This window comes from Pelodiscus sinensis, chromosome 13 (assembly GCF_052426305.1).
Source record: "Pelodiscus sinensis isolate ZL-2025 chromosome 13, ASM5242630v1, whole genome shotgun sequence".
Classification (NCBI taxonomy): domain Eukaryota; kingdom Metazoa; phylum Chordata; order Testudines; family Trionychidae; genus Pelodiscus; species Pelodiscus sinensis.
The window spans coordinates 22,211,453-22,226,610 of record NC_143064.1 but is presented as its reverse complement, the minus strand read 5'-3'; positions in this window follow the sequence as shown (position 1 = coordinate 22,226,610).

Genomic DNA, 15,158 nt, shown 5'->3' with positions numbered 1-15,158 from the left:
ACAAGGTCCACGATGTCCGCACTAGCCCAGGCGGGTGCCCGCCTCTTGTGGTCCCGGGCAAGCTCCCGGGAGCCGCCAGCCTGGTCCCGGGAAGAGGGGGAGGGCTGGGGGGCATCGGGTGGCTGGCTCGATCCGTGCCAGGTGCAGGGTCTGCTGGCTGGGTGCTGGCAGGCTTGCACCTGGCACGGGCACCGTAGCCAGCCCGTGCCCGTTTAAGAGGTCCGGGAGGGGGGCATAGAGTTTCCCTGGTGTTGGCCAGAGTGGCCACCAGGGAAACCTGGGGAGGGCTAGCCTCCCACTAGTTCGAATTAAGGGTCTACACAGCCCTTAATTCGAACTAGCTAGTTCGAACTAGGCTTAATCCTCGTAAAATGAGGTTTACCTAGTTCGAACTAAGCGCTCCGCTAGTTCGAATTAAATTCGAACTAGCGGAGCGCTAGTGTAGCGCCTATTAAAGTTAGTTCGAACTAACGTCCATTAGTTCGAACTAACTTTGTAGTGTAGACATACCCTTAGGAACTAGCACAGATCCATAGGTTTGGTACAGAACCCCCACCTCTCCTCTCTCCGGGATTGTCTCTTCTCCCTGCGCCGTGCTGGATTCTCTGCATGATGCTGCCTTGATGCAGACGATGTTGCCTAAGCCCGGGGCGGGAGCATGGCGGATTGCTCACTAGGACCCAGCAGCAGCAGGCAAGGGCTCTGGGAGTCGGGGCTGGGCTGGGCCCCTGCAGCACGAAGCAACTTGCAGCCACTGCTCAGGGTGAATCTGAGGCCAGGCTCCAGACCAGATCCCCGATTCCCAGCAGGAGGTTGTTGCTGGGCCCCCAGAGCCCAGTCTGCAACCAGGAGGGGGAATCTCCAGCAGGGCCAGTCCTGCTGCTCCCCAGGAGCCTCTCCCAGGGCAGCATCCCCCAGCCTGGCCAGCCCCTGCCCCAAGGCAGGCAGGCAAATGACACCCCTCCCTTCCCCCCTCCCGGTGCCCTGGGGCTGCAGGGGAAGGGTTTGGTCCTGGGCTGCTCCCGATGGAGCTGGCTACGATGATCTGCTGCCAGCTCCCAGTGTGTGCTGAGTGGGGAGAGCCAGCCGGGGAGAGGGGGGGAGGGAGGAAGAAGAGGGGCTGAAGAGAAGCAAAGGGTCAGATAAGGCGGGCGAGGGGGAACAGGGTTGTGTGAGGCAGAGGCAGGAGGGGGATACAGGAGGTGCTGAAGAGAGGTTGGGGGGATTCAGGGGAGACTTACTGGGGCAGATGGGAGCAGGGATGCCGTGGAGGGAAACTCTGAGGGGAGTCACATAGAGGAAAAGCGGGGATATGGGAAAGGGAGGCTGGGGGGAGACTGTGGGAGCAAGAGCAACCTGAGGGGCAGGGGATGTACAGAAGGAGATAGGGGAAGATACAATGACAGTTCCCCCACCCCATAGCTCTGTTGAGCTAGGAGTGTGATTCCCAATGTATGGATCTCAGTTACCTAGCATGCTAAAAACAGAATGTAACCATGGCTGTATGAACAGCATGATGGACTCGTTACTATAAGTACATGCATACCTAGTTTCTTTCACAGACGTAGTTAGCCCTTTTGCTGCCATGACTACATTATTTTTTGTGCAATAGCTCAATAAGAGTTATCATGTATATGTGTCCTCAAGCTGAGTCACATCTCCATCTCTTCTATGTGTAGACATACCCTTTAATTCTACTGCTCCTGCTCCCACTGGAACTTGCTACTGTCTTCTTGACTACTTTGTTTCTTTTAATTTCCTTGCCTTTTTTTTCCACCCCTCCTGTAGTCCCAGCCGACACCTGTCTTCAGTTGTCTCTATTCAGAGCAAACCACCTATCCTAACATACCACATTAACAGGTGTGTGGTGAGCAAGACACGGGAAGTCATTCTTCCGCTCTACTCTGCCCTGGTTAGGCCTCAGTTGGAGTATTGTGTCCAGTTCTGGGCACCGCATTTCAAGAAAGATGTGGAGAAATTGGAGAGGGTCCAGAGAAGAGCAACAAGAATGATTAAAGGTCTAGAGAACATAACCTATGAGGGAAGGCTGAAAGAATTGGGTTTGTTTAGTTTAGAAAAGAGAAGACTGAGGGGGGACATGATAGCAGTTTTCAGGTATCTAAAAGGGTGTCATAAGGAAGAGGGAGAAAACTTGTTCATCTTGGCCTCTGAGGATAGAACAAGAAGCAATGGGCTTAAACTGCAGCAAGGGAGGTTTAGGTTGGACATTAGGAAAAAGTTCCTAACTGTCAAGGTGGTCAAACACTGGAATAAATTGCCCAGGGAGGTTGTGGAATCCCCATCTCTGGAGATACTTAAGAGTAGGTTAGATAAATGTCTAACAGAGATGGTCTAGACAATATTTGGTCCTGCCATGAGGGCAGGGGACTGGACTCGATGACCTCTCGAGGTCTCTTCCAGTCCTAGGATTCTATGATCCTCTGGGGAGGAGCTAAACTACCTTAACTATTACAATGTTTCAAAAGGAAAATACTAACCGTCCTAACATAGTTCAAACCAATGTCATTCTCCACCATCCAATCAGAAATATAGGGCTGGGACTGCGTATCAAAATAACAATATTATATTTTGATGTATATGTGCGAACAATTGTGATTTTAATAGATATATTCTGGTGAGCATTGATTTCTCAAGCTCCTCAAAATGAGGTAAATTTGTCCCTTCTCCGTCAGTGGTGCTATATCAGTAGTAAGAGCCGACAAGAACAAAACACCCAGTCCATAAATGGTTTTTAATAAAGTTGGTTTTGGGACCTATTGTATATGAAGAAAACCCTGAGTACTTAGATTAGTAACATAATACGTATTAGAAGCGTAGTTCTAGTAAACATAAGAAAGTAAAATGAGGAAATAAAGTACAAATAAGGAAATCTGAAGAATGATCGAGTAACATTCAGTGTCTTTATACTTTCTCAGAGCAGTGGGTTTAGGTCCCAAGTACTCTGATGGATGTCCTGGTACCATTGAGCGAACCTGCAACTTCAGCCCTTTATATTTGTCCTAAGATATTTACAACATGGCTAACCCTATTGAAAATCATGAGTCGGGCCCCCCAAATCATGATATTGGCTTACAAATCACAAGTTTTTTTTAAAAAAATCATACTTTTTAGGTTCTTTTTCTTTGCATAATGATTTTTGACCCCAGAAGATCAGGCCTCAATTGGAGTATTGTGTCCAGTTCTGGGCACATTTCAAGAAAGATGTGGAGAAATTAGAGACGGTCCAGAGAAGAGCAAAAGAATGATAAAGGTCTAGAGAACATGACCTATGAAGGACTACTGAAAGAACTGGGCTTGTTTAGTTTGGAAAGGAGAAGCCTGAGAGGGGACATGTTAGTGGTTTTCAAGTATCTAAAAAGGGTGTCATGAGGAGGAGGGAGAAAAATTGTTCTCCTTGCCCTCTAAGGATAGGACAAGAAGCAATGGGCTTAAACTGCAGCAAGGGAGGTTTAGGCTGGACATTAGGAAAAACTTCCTCTCAGGGTGGTTAAACATGGGAATAAATTGCCTAGGGAGCTAGTGGAACCTCTATCTCTGGAGATATTTAAGAGCAGGTTGGATAGACCTCTCACAGGGATGGTTTAGAGCAGGCATGTCCAAAGTCCGGCCCGCGGGCCAATTGCGGCCCGTGTTCCGGTTTAATACGGCCCCCCAGATAATTTGGCAATATCTATCTTTTATGGCCCCCAACGAATCCATATGTATTGAGATGAATACATTGTAAAATCTCAGTTAATGTCAGTTGGTCTAAATCAGTTATAAATATATTTGGACACAACATGTATACTTTGTGTTATGTTCCTGTTCATATTTTTTGAACTTAAAAGTTGACAGACAACCTTTATTACCAATAATATGCAATGTACTTTACAATGTTCCTGACATATATTTCAGCTTCCTGGATTTTTTTTTTCATCTGGCCTTCAGATATGAAAGGCAGAGTGATTTAACACCTGTTTAGATTTATCATCCATGTGACGAAATGAAAAGTATGCCGTTTGCAATAAACTTTGCATAAAATAGTTAATTTGCATTTAATTTTAATGGTTCAAAGAATGTCAGGCAAAATGGTCGGCCCTCACGCATGTTCACTTCATCAAATCTGGCCCTCTTTGAAAAAAGTTTGGACACCCCTGGTCTAGAGGGTACTGGGTCCTACTGTGAGGGCAGGGGACTGGACTCGATGACCTCTCGAGGTCCTTTCCACTTCTAGTGTTCTATGATTCAAAGATGTTCTTGAGGCACTCTTCCAAGCTCTTCTCTGAAAAAAAAAATTAACGTGAAAGCTGAGATTCTTTTGCAATGTTTTATTTCAGCTGTGGGGCTTTAAGAAAAATACCAAATATTGTGAGACTTGCAATGTAATGCCACAACAGTGCATTTAGTTTAAAGATATTGAACAGTAAACCTGTAAACTTACTGGTAAGGCCTTTGCCAGTTAACACTGGCAGTGGTCAGCCATGCCGTGCTGGAACAGAGGGACCCCATGGCTACAGCAGGACTTCATGGCTGCAGCAGGGCCATGTGGCAGGGCAGGCCAGGCAGCAAGACCTAGGTTAAAACAGTTAACTGATTAAGCGCTATCCTTTAACCAGTTAATGATTTTAATATCCCTAATGTAATTGACCGCTGAGGCTTTCTGGCTCCTCTTTTTCTGCAATAGCTTTTTCTGGGACCTAACTCACTACTTTAAGGTAAAATAAAGGCAGGCCTTGTGCCAATACCAAAACAACATACATTCAAATTACAATGGTATGGGAGATAGAAAGACGAGACAAACATGGTTTCAATTTTGGGGTTTATAATTTATTTAGAAATTGGATTCTTTTAGCATAAATAACTCCAGTTCTGCATGTGGTCTTGCAGCTGGAGAGCATTAACTAAAAATAAATCCCCCAAATTATGCATGTTCTCCTGGAAACTAGTATCTGGTGACCCTTTCTTGACCCCAAAAAATCCTGTGCAAAAAGGAGACATAAAAGATTTGACAAGCTTTAGGTTACACTAGGGGGCGGTGCCCCCTGCTCGCTATGCTCACCAACTCCTCTGTCTCTGGGGATAAACAAGCCCCTCTCCCACCAGCAGCTGGGGGCTACACCAGCCTCAGCCCCAGCCCCTCGGCCATCTCTCTCCAGTTGGTGGGGAGGGGAGGGCCAGGGGCTGCGTCTCGGCGGGAGTGCAGGGTTCAGATGCCCCATCACAGATTGCTTTGGCCATTTGTGTGTCTGTGGCTGAAAAACTATAATCTCACCAGATACCATTTTATGCTGTATTTTAACACCTAGGATGTGTTTAGACTGGCAAGATTTTGCGCAAAAGTGGCTGCTTTTGCGGAAAAACTTGCCAGCTGTCTACACTCGCCGCTTGAATTTGCGCAAGAGCACTGACTTTGTAATGTACAAAATCAGTGCTTCTTGTGCAAATACTTTCACGCTCCCACTCAGGGATAAGCCCTCTTGCTCAAGAATACTTGCGCAACAGGGCCAGTGTAGACAGGCATTTTAATTTTTTGCACAAGAAAGCCCGATGGCTAAAATGGCCATCGGAACTTTCTTGCGCAAAAGTGCGTCTAGATTGGCACGGATGCTTTTGCACAAAAGCACTTTTTGCACAAAAGCATCCTTGCCAATCTAGATGCTCTTTTGCGGAAATACTTTTAACGGAAAAACTTTTCTGTTAAAAGTATTTCTGCAAAATCATGCCAGTCTAGACGTAGCCCTATTGAATGATACCTGTAGGTGTTCTAAGGGAATCACATTAAAAAACAATACATATTGCACGTTGCTAAGGAAAAAACTAATAGCTTGACCTTTCGCTAGACCCCATACCTGTTATGAATTATGAAATAGCATTGGTCCCAAATGGATGTAACTTTTATTTCTTTGTAATCGTTAATCAAACCTCTGTTATCAAAACATGTTTCAAAGTTAGGAAAGCACAACAGAGTTCTTTTCCCCATATAAAATGGACCTGATTCTTTTTTGGTGCTAAACACCTTCATTGTCTGTTTGTTGACTGTGCTCAGCACCTTCCAAGTCTTGACCTTATATCACCAGCCTGTCAAACGTAATCTGTCCTCAAGTTATTTAATGTAAAACATCCAAGGTTGATGACCTATCACCATGGATCCCTTACCATTCTGCTTTTAATAATTTATGTATGAAATACTGAATGCAGGAAGGAAATTGAAATGGGTGGAAGAAGTTGCATACTTAGCTCACTGTAAACATGTTGCAAATTAAAATTATACATATGTGGGTACATTTTCTGATGCAAAGCTCTCCATAGAAACAGGTACAAATATTTTTCCTCCTTGTATAGGGAATCAAAATCAGTGAGAACACTATGCAGTGAGAGAGAAGGTGGGAGAAGATGCATAGGGAAACTGGGCAAGGGCAGAATTCATTGGATTACTCAGTCCTCTACATAAGACGGGGGGAGTGCATGACCACGACCTGAAAAGTGTTGCCAACTCATGACTTTGTGAGCCTTGCACTATTCTATGTCTATCTTAAAGTCAAAGCTCCTGGATGCATGTGAGAATCTCAGCTTTTTTTAAAAGTTACTTTTTAGTCCACAGGGTTGCAAAATGTGACTGAGTGCCCTGAAATCTCTGATACCAGCAAGCAATTAAAAAGAATTTTATTTATTTGATATTTTAAATCAAGTTAGTGATTTTTCTGAGGCCTGTCTCATGACTCTTTAATGTTGGGGCTGAAGTATCCATAGTACGGCACAGCTGTGTTGGTGCTCTGTGATCTGTTCCTTTGGCTCACAGGAACAGAAGTTGGTATTTACCCTGTACTAGCTGATTTCTACCAGCTGAGGATCTGGTGTGCTGTGTACGCATGATGCTTAGTTTCCTCTCAGACATGTTGCTAAAAATGCTGTATTACAGAAATGGAAAATGGACCTCAAATAATCCAAAAGAAAACAATATCTTAGACTCAGTATAAGAGACATGCAGAAAAATGAAAAGCAAACAAAATAATTTGTATAGTGGACAAAATACAGTCCTCTGTAAAGGGCTGAAAGGGAGTCTGTAACATATCATAAGGAGAGCTATCATAGCTGTGAAGGTTCAATATGGCTGACGTTTCCTGGCAACCAGTTTCTTGCATATCCTCTAAGGAACCTCATCTGGTGACAGTTTGGCACTGTTCCTTGCTCTCTTTGAAATGATATTGCTGTATCCCAGCTACCAGAAACTCCATCAGCTGCAATCCACTATGTGAGTCCAATGCCATTTCAAATTTTTGCACAATCCCTTGTATTTTATTTTAAATTAATTTTCATCCAGGCAAATCACATTCTCTGAGCTTTACTCTTTAAAGGTAGCTGTGTTTAGTATAAGTGTAATCAGACCCTGGGTTGGTATATGTGCATTTTCAGAGGCACAGAGACATGCTGTACATACATATTCTGTGGTGTGTATACTCAAAGGAAATTGAAATATTTTGTAATTAGCAATTAGTTACTCAAAGCAAGCTCCAAATAGAATTACTCCTTTCAATAAAACTCCAGCTATAGAGATCACTACTGTTGGCTATACAATGTACATGCAGCGTGGGAATAGCTTAAACCTTTAGTTAACTAAGGTGCATCTACACTGCACCTGTAGGTCGAAATAAGACACAATTTGTATAGCTCAAATTGCATATATCTTATTTTGAAATAGCTTATTTAGAAATTTGGTGCTGTCTACACAGCACCAAATTTCAAAATAAACCACTATTCCAAAACCTCCCTTAGCCCTCGTGGAACGAGAGTTACAGGGATGTCGGAATAGCGAGCCCGTTATTTCAAAATCCATTTTGAAATAACGGTCTCGTTCAAAAGATGCGGAATCGCTATTTCGGGATTCCGAAATAGCACTGCACTCTAGACGTACCCCTAGAAGTGCCAGTAACTGCAGAAAGTGCAAACTGACAAAGCAGCAAAGCACTGAACAAGTGTGATACATTGTGTAGCCATTAGAGGTCAGTGCTGCACATTCAAACAGACATTTGGCCAGGCACAAAAGGCATCAAACTAATTTTTACTCTTTTCAATCCCTTTCATTAACATTCCTACTCTTACAAAATCCTTCTTGCTGTTACTGCTGCCATCCATTTGTTATTTCCAAACTCATTCTCACTACATTTTGTTTTGACACTCTAAATGTGTGTTAGACTCCATTTCACAGTGGATGGACTGTGTGACGATTCTATTTAGTCTTTGTGGCTCCCTACAGGCTGCCCCAGCAAAAGAATAGTAAAGATGAGCCCTCTAGGCCAGCTAGAGAAGTCTCAGGGAAGCAGCCAATCAGCAGGGTCAGATAAAAGAAGCTGCATGGTCTTATTGCTCTGGGACAAGAGAGGCGAGGAAGGGGGCTTCTCTCGACTGGCTGCATATTCTTAAGTTGGGGGAAAGAGGACTCGAGAACTTTAACCCGAAGGTCAGGAGTGAACATATAAAGGTGGGAAGAGGTCCAGGAAAACATCAGCAACTAATTGAAGTGAGAAGTATGTGGCAGGTGTTAGAATCTGGAATAGTGAATAGGACTGGATTCCTTCACCAGCAAAGTGGTGTAAATACCAAGGAAGGCACAAGATTGAATTTAAAGGGCCCAAAGCCAGGGCTGAAGACCCTGATGAGGGCAAATAGTAAAAAGTACAACAAAAACTGTCTTCGAAAGGGTTTGTTTTGCTTGTATGACTAGCTTGAAGGGCTGAGCTACTGAAGACCTGCCAGCCTAGTTCGACAGCCTGCAGGAGACACAAGTGGAGGTGAGGAAAGGACTGTTGTGCCATATCCAGCCACTAGGAGGCAATCAAGAAAGTTAGATACAGGGAGCTGATGTGTTGAGAACTGTGCTATGTTCAGACTCGTAGCAGCAAAAGCTGCCTGAGGGACATATACCTCCTCTTCTACGTGACCTCTAAAGCTCTGGGAGACAGACCCATAGTCTCCTATAGACAACCACTTAACCTCAAGATGATTCTTACCAACAACCACAGGACATACCACACTAATACCAACCCTAGTACCTTCCCTTGCAACAAACCCCGTTGCCAGCTTTGTCCACATATTCACTCTGCTGACACCATTATTGGGCCTAACCAAGTGAGTTATAAGATCAAGAATACATATTCCTGCGCATCCAGAAATATATGCTATCATGTGCCGAAAGTGTCCGTCTGCTATGTACATTGGACAAACGTCTCAGACACTTCGCCAAAGGATCAATGCCCACAAAACAGATATTAGACAGGATCACAAAGAAAAAAAGTTTCTTGCCATTTCAACCAGAAAGGACACTGTCTCAACGACTTAATTACCTGCATCCTACTCCAGAAGCCTTTCAAATCTGCACTTGAAAGGGAATCCTCTGAACTGTCATTCATGCTAAGATTCGACACTCTACGTGTCGTGCTCAAAAAAGACCCCAACTATCTTACCCATTACAAAGATAGCTTCCCCAATTATCACCTCTAATACCATTAGCTCACAGACATTTACCTTTCCCCACCTCTAATATCATTAGCTCACAGACATTTACCTTCCTCCCCTCCTCCCCCCCACATCCCTCTTCTGTTCTGAAATGTGATTTGTCCTTTTCATATGTGTTCACTTTTTTTTAATTGTATTCTTTGGTATATATGGTTGTGACAATTTTCTTCCACTATTTGATCTGAGGAAGTGGGTCTAGCCCACGAAAGCTCATCATCTAAATCATCTAATAAACCATCTTGTTAGTCTTTAAAGTGCTACATAGTCCTGTATTTTGTTTCAGCTACACCAGACTAACACGGCTACATTTCTATCACACCTCTAAAGTGGACATTAATTATTTTGAACTCTGCTTGCCCTCTGTCTTTTAAAATTGGGCTCAAACCTGATGCTGTTTTCTTTTAGCATGAAAAGACTTTTTCTTCTGAAAAGTCCCGGTCTCATGGCACTGAGGAGTTTACCTGTTCTATAGATACAAAGAACTTATAGCACAGGCATTGATGGCACTAGTTCCTCCATCACTGCCTTTTCTTCTCTGAGCCCTGGTCTACACTTATTTCAAAGTAACAAGCAGAGCGTCCACACTAGCAAGCCCGTTATTTCAAAATAATGGCCTGGTTATTTTGAAATAATAACTCCTGCTTTCCTGAAGAATAATGATATTTCAAAATAGTTATTTTGAAATAACGGTAGTGTGGACACTCAGCTGTTGCCATTTCCAAATAACTACTCTCCAGAGTAATTCAAACTAATTACTCCTCAGTGATTCCTGGGGAGTAGTTATTTGGAAATGGCAACAGCTGAGTGTCCACACTACCGTTATTTCAAAATAACTATTTTGAAATATCATTATTCTTCAGGAAAGCAGGAGTTATTACTTCAAAATAACCAGGCCATTATTTTGTTTAGGTAGTATGTCCACATTAATGAAGACTGCCTCGAACTAGTTTTGAGGCTTCCCCATAGTGTGGACACGCTATTTTGAAATGATTATTTTGGGAGTTATTAGCTTGAAATAAGTAATTTCAAAATAATTTCCTAACGTAGACATGCCCTGAGGTGAAAGCTTGGTGCGCCTGTTCATTCGTTCCTGAGCCTATATAGCTGTCACCAAAGGTGTCAATAGCAACGGCAACTTTTTGATGTGTTCATCTGTCCAGGTGGGGTGAGCCATGTCACAGCTAACTTGTTCCATGAGGGCAATCTAACAGCAACAGAAGGTGGTGATTTTTTATATTAATATTTCAGCTTCACCCAGGAATCTCAAATTGATGTTCCTCAAACTAGCCAGTCTGCAACTGTTCTCTTTTTTTATTTGTTCAGTGATTCTGATCCAAACAGAATCTGTGCCTAAAAAAATTTAACTCTCTTCTTGTGTTTCTTTAACCTTTAGGATTTTTTATCACCGGCAATGTCAAAAAAATCCATAATGTAGAGGCAAACCATAGAATTCTAGGGTTGGAAGAGACCTCAGGAGGTCATCAAATCAAACCCCCTGCCCAAAGCAGAACCAATCCAAACTAAATCATCCCAGTCAGGGCTTTGTCAAGCTGGGACTTAAAGACCTCTAAGAACAGAGATTCTACCACCTCTCTAGGTAACCCATTCCAGTGCTTCACCACATTCCTAGTTTTTCCTAATATCCAGCCTAGAGCTCCCCCACTGCAACCTAAGACCATTGATCCTTGTTCTGCCATCCGTCACTACTGAGAACAGCCTTTTTCCATTCTCTTTGGAACCTCCCTTTCAGGTAGTTGAAGGCTGCTATCAAATCCCCTCTCACTCTTCTCTTCTGTAGACTGACTAAACTCAAGTCCCTCAGCCTAACCTTGCAAGTCATGTGCTCCAGCCCTCTAATCCTTTTTGTTGCCACTAGATGGTGGATAGTCCAACATAAATTTCACACGGTTGGATGTTCTGAAATTTTCAGCTATAGGCAGGATTTTGGATTTTTTGGGGGGATGGAGAAGGAGAAATAATCAAGAGAAGTTATTTTATATATGTAATGAATTTGGAAAGCTTTGTCCATATGTACTTTACAAATGTGGTTTTCCCTCTTAATTAGAAATCAGCAGATGTTTTGTAATTCCAGAATGTCATATGTCTAATAATCAGTCTTGCTAGAATTCAGTCAAATATATATGGTCAGATTCATACTGGCTGCAGTTTAACCAGCTTAACTCTAAAATAGAAGTTTGTTATGTTCGGGAGAGTGATTAGTGCTAGATGTGCTACTGTCAAAACAAGACTATTTTGCATTACTCTTTCCCTAGGGAAAACATTGTTGAACTCACAGTTGTCCTCTTTGTCTCTGCCTAAAGCACGTGTGTTTGCCTATTTATCTTCTATGCTTCCAACTACAGTAACTTCACTTCTCACTTTCAGTGTGGAAACCATAGTTTTTGTCACAGTACCTTATTTAAAATGCTGACCAGCTGTGGAAAAATTGTACAGGGAAATGGCCAGCAACTGAAGCTTTAACTACTGGTTTACTTGATTTTTCTTAAGTGAGATGGGATGCAGTCTGTGTAAAAATTATGGATTGACAGATGTGGTTAGACTTAAGTGTTTAATCTAGGCAAAAGTTACACCCTAGGCAGTAGGAACAGAAATGGGAATCTGCCTCAGCTGTACTCTAAAGAAGAGGTGCTCTGTGTGTCAGGACCCCAAAGTAAGTCATAACCCCTTTTTAATGGGCTTTGTCAGGGTTGGCATTAGAACTGCTGACACCTGGGGGCTGAAGCCCAAGTGGTTTGGCCCTGGGTAGCACATCTGGGTTCAGGTTACAGGCCTCCCCCCTTGGGCTTTGGCCTCCCTGCCCAGGGTGCTAGGGTATAAGTTTTGGTTTGGCTTCCCACAATGCATGCGGTGGTGGGGCTCAAGTTTCAGTCCCTTCTCCTGGGGTCTTCTTGTATTTTTGTTGTCAGAAGGGTGTTGTGGTGCAATGAAGTTTAAGGACCCCTACTCCAGAGGGACTCCCACTAGAGATAATTGGATTTTCCATTCCCCATGGTGCTATCAGTCCGTGGCTACTTTGAAGAGACAATGGCACTAAATTTGGATTTTGGAAAAAGACATTTGGCTGGTAGGAACCAGTCTGATATCGCCATCTCATATCGTACAGGCCACTGTACAACTATCAGATTATTTAGATTGCTATCAGCCTGTCCTGAAATCGATGCAGCTGCCTCTGTGAAATCAGTTGCCAATTCCCTATAAATGCCATATATGGTAAGGGAGAAGAATCCCACAGAGGTCACATAGAATCATAGAACACTAGAACTGGAAGGGACCTTGAGAGGTCATTGAGTCTGGTCCCCTGCCCTCACAGCAGGACCAAGCACCATCTAGACCATCCCTGATAGATGTCTATCCAACCTGCTCTTGTACATCTCCAGAGAGCAAGATTCCACAACATCCCTAAGCAATTTATTCCAGTGTTTAATCACCCTGACAGTTAGGAAGTTTTTTTCTATTGTCCAACCTAAACCTCTCCAGGTGCAGTTTAAGCTTCTTGTCCTATAATCAACATCTGTCAGTGCCTGCTGAAGAGGCGTTCGGATGAAGACACTGTTGGCACAGTTACGAGGAAGTTCATTTTTTAATGGTGACTTTTTTGTGTCCAATTATTTGTACATAAAATCACAAGAAAATTGTCTAGCCTCATCTTAAAGCAAAGTGTATCACACTTATTTATTTCTCCAAGGCACTAAATCTCATGAATGGCTCTGTCACAATGCATAGAAATGTGCCCCTTGGATTCTCTGGTTCTGAATGTTCCTTTTATTTAGGTGGTGGTGGATTGATAAAGATGAATATGGTTTCTGCCTGGAGCTGGAGCTGGTAGTGTGCTGAGTACTTCTGGGGATACATTTCAGGTCCCTTATTGTTTTCTGTTGTTCACAACATGCCCCCAGGTGCTAATTAGTTGGAAGAACTGCATATACAAACAACATTGTTGTATTTGTATGGAAAAAACACATTTGTGGTCAAGGTGAATGTTACTGGGTTACTTGTTAGTGTCCTAGCTTTCCAGAAACAGTAGTCTGACTGCAAAGATTTTTAGCCTTACATTTTTCATCTTAAATTAAGTTCTACTTTATTTAGGCCTGGACTATAGACTCTGAAGATTAATTCTTCGATATCAGTCATTCTTGATAATATGCTAGATGCAATAAATAAGTTTCCATAATGGTATGTTTTCTTCTTTCAGTAGAACATGACCACACATAGCATTTGCTTAGATTAAATTGGGATGTTCTTTGTCAATAGCCATACTCAAGCTGGCTTTTGGCCTGATTTGATATTACGTATGTTAGAGAAAATTCTCCTGCATAGTCTACTTTGATTATATCACACACGGAAATAGGATCTGAGGATGACTCAAATATTTCCCCAGGGACACATAGGAACACCCATTTGGGAACAGACCAATCATGGTCCTAGTCCAGTATGGTGCGTTTGAAGAGGCAAACCATTGTCAGAATTGTATTTGCTGAAGTTCATCTTATTTTTCTTGGTAGAAGACAAGATTGCTTAGTTCCTGGGCCAAATAGCCTTAAAAACATAATTAGAAGGCTCATGTTTTAAGGAGACTTGCAGATATGTAAGTGACAATGATACACTGATTTCAGTCTGAACACTGCATTTCAAAAGCATCTATGATAAGGAGAAGAGTTGTCTCTGTGGGTTTATCTAGCACAAATGAACACCAATTACAGTGTATCTATCCATTGGGGTTTAGTCCATTATTTTGTCTAATTATGGTACAAATCCCACAATGGAAAAAGCCCTCGTTCTGTAAAGAACTAATTCCCTCTAGAAATCCAAAAATTCTTAAAGAACTCTAATTATAATATATTTCTTAATACACTAGCCAGCCAGAGAAAGCATATGCCATCCACTGACTATATTAAAATGCTCTTGGCAAGAGAGGAAGAAACTGCAATCATCAGAGACAAAAGAGAATATCAAATAACTTATCTGACCTCCTTTCAACCTCACTATGGGCTCTTCTTAAGTTTAAGGGGTGGTCTACACTTACGAGTCTTATCCGCATGGCTCTGGCAGTTAGAGTATGATTTCATTTCCTTCCACACCCCACAGCCCCCATTTAGCTGTGTTGATAAAAGCTCTAGTATAGATGCAGCTGTACTAATAGTCTACACTTACATTTAACTGATATCTATTGTGGTTAGAGGCATGACTGTTTTTTTTTCTTTTAACCAAAAGTTGCATAGATAAAAGCCCTAAAATGGCTGTAGTTTAGAGCTTATTTAGACTAGAACCGTTGTTCCTCATTCTGTAGGGAATAGCTGTGCTGCTGTCAATATATTCACATCATAAACCACATCACAGTCAGCATTACTTGGTGCATTTATTGCCAGTGTCAACTGTGAGGCAAAGACAGGATGTCCGGAATTGTTTTGACCACTGAAGGATCTCCACATTGGGGTGTGGCAGTAAGGGACAAGCCCAAATGGAACTTATTATTTGTAGAAAGGACTTTAGCTCCCATTGCTGCCCATTTAGCAGCTTTCAGCAACATTATATTCACTTAGTATGCAGATCTGGCAAACGGCAAAACGGCAGAACAAAAATGTACTGGCTGTGTAGGATAGTGGTTTTCAAACTTTTTCTCGTCA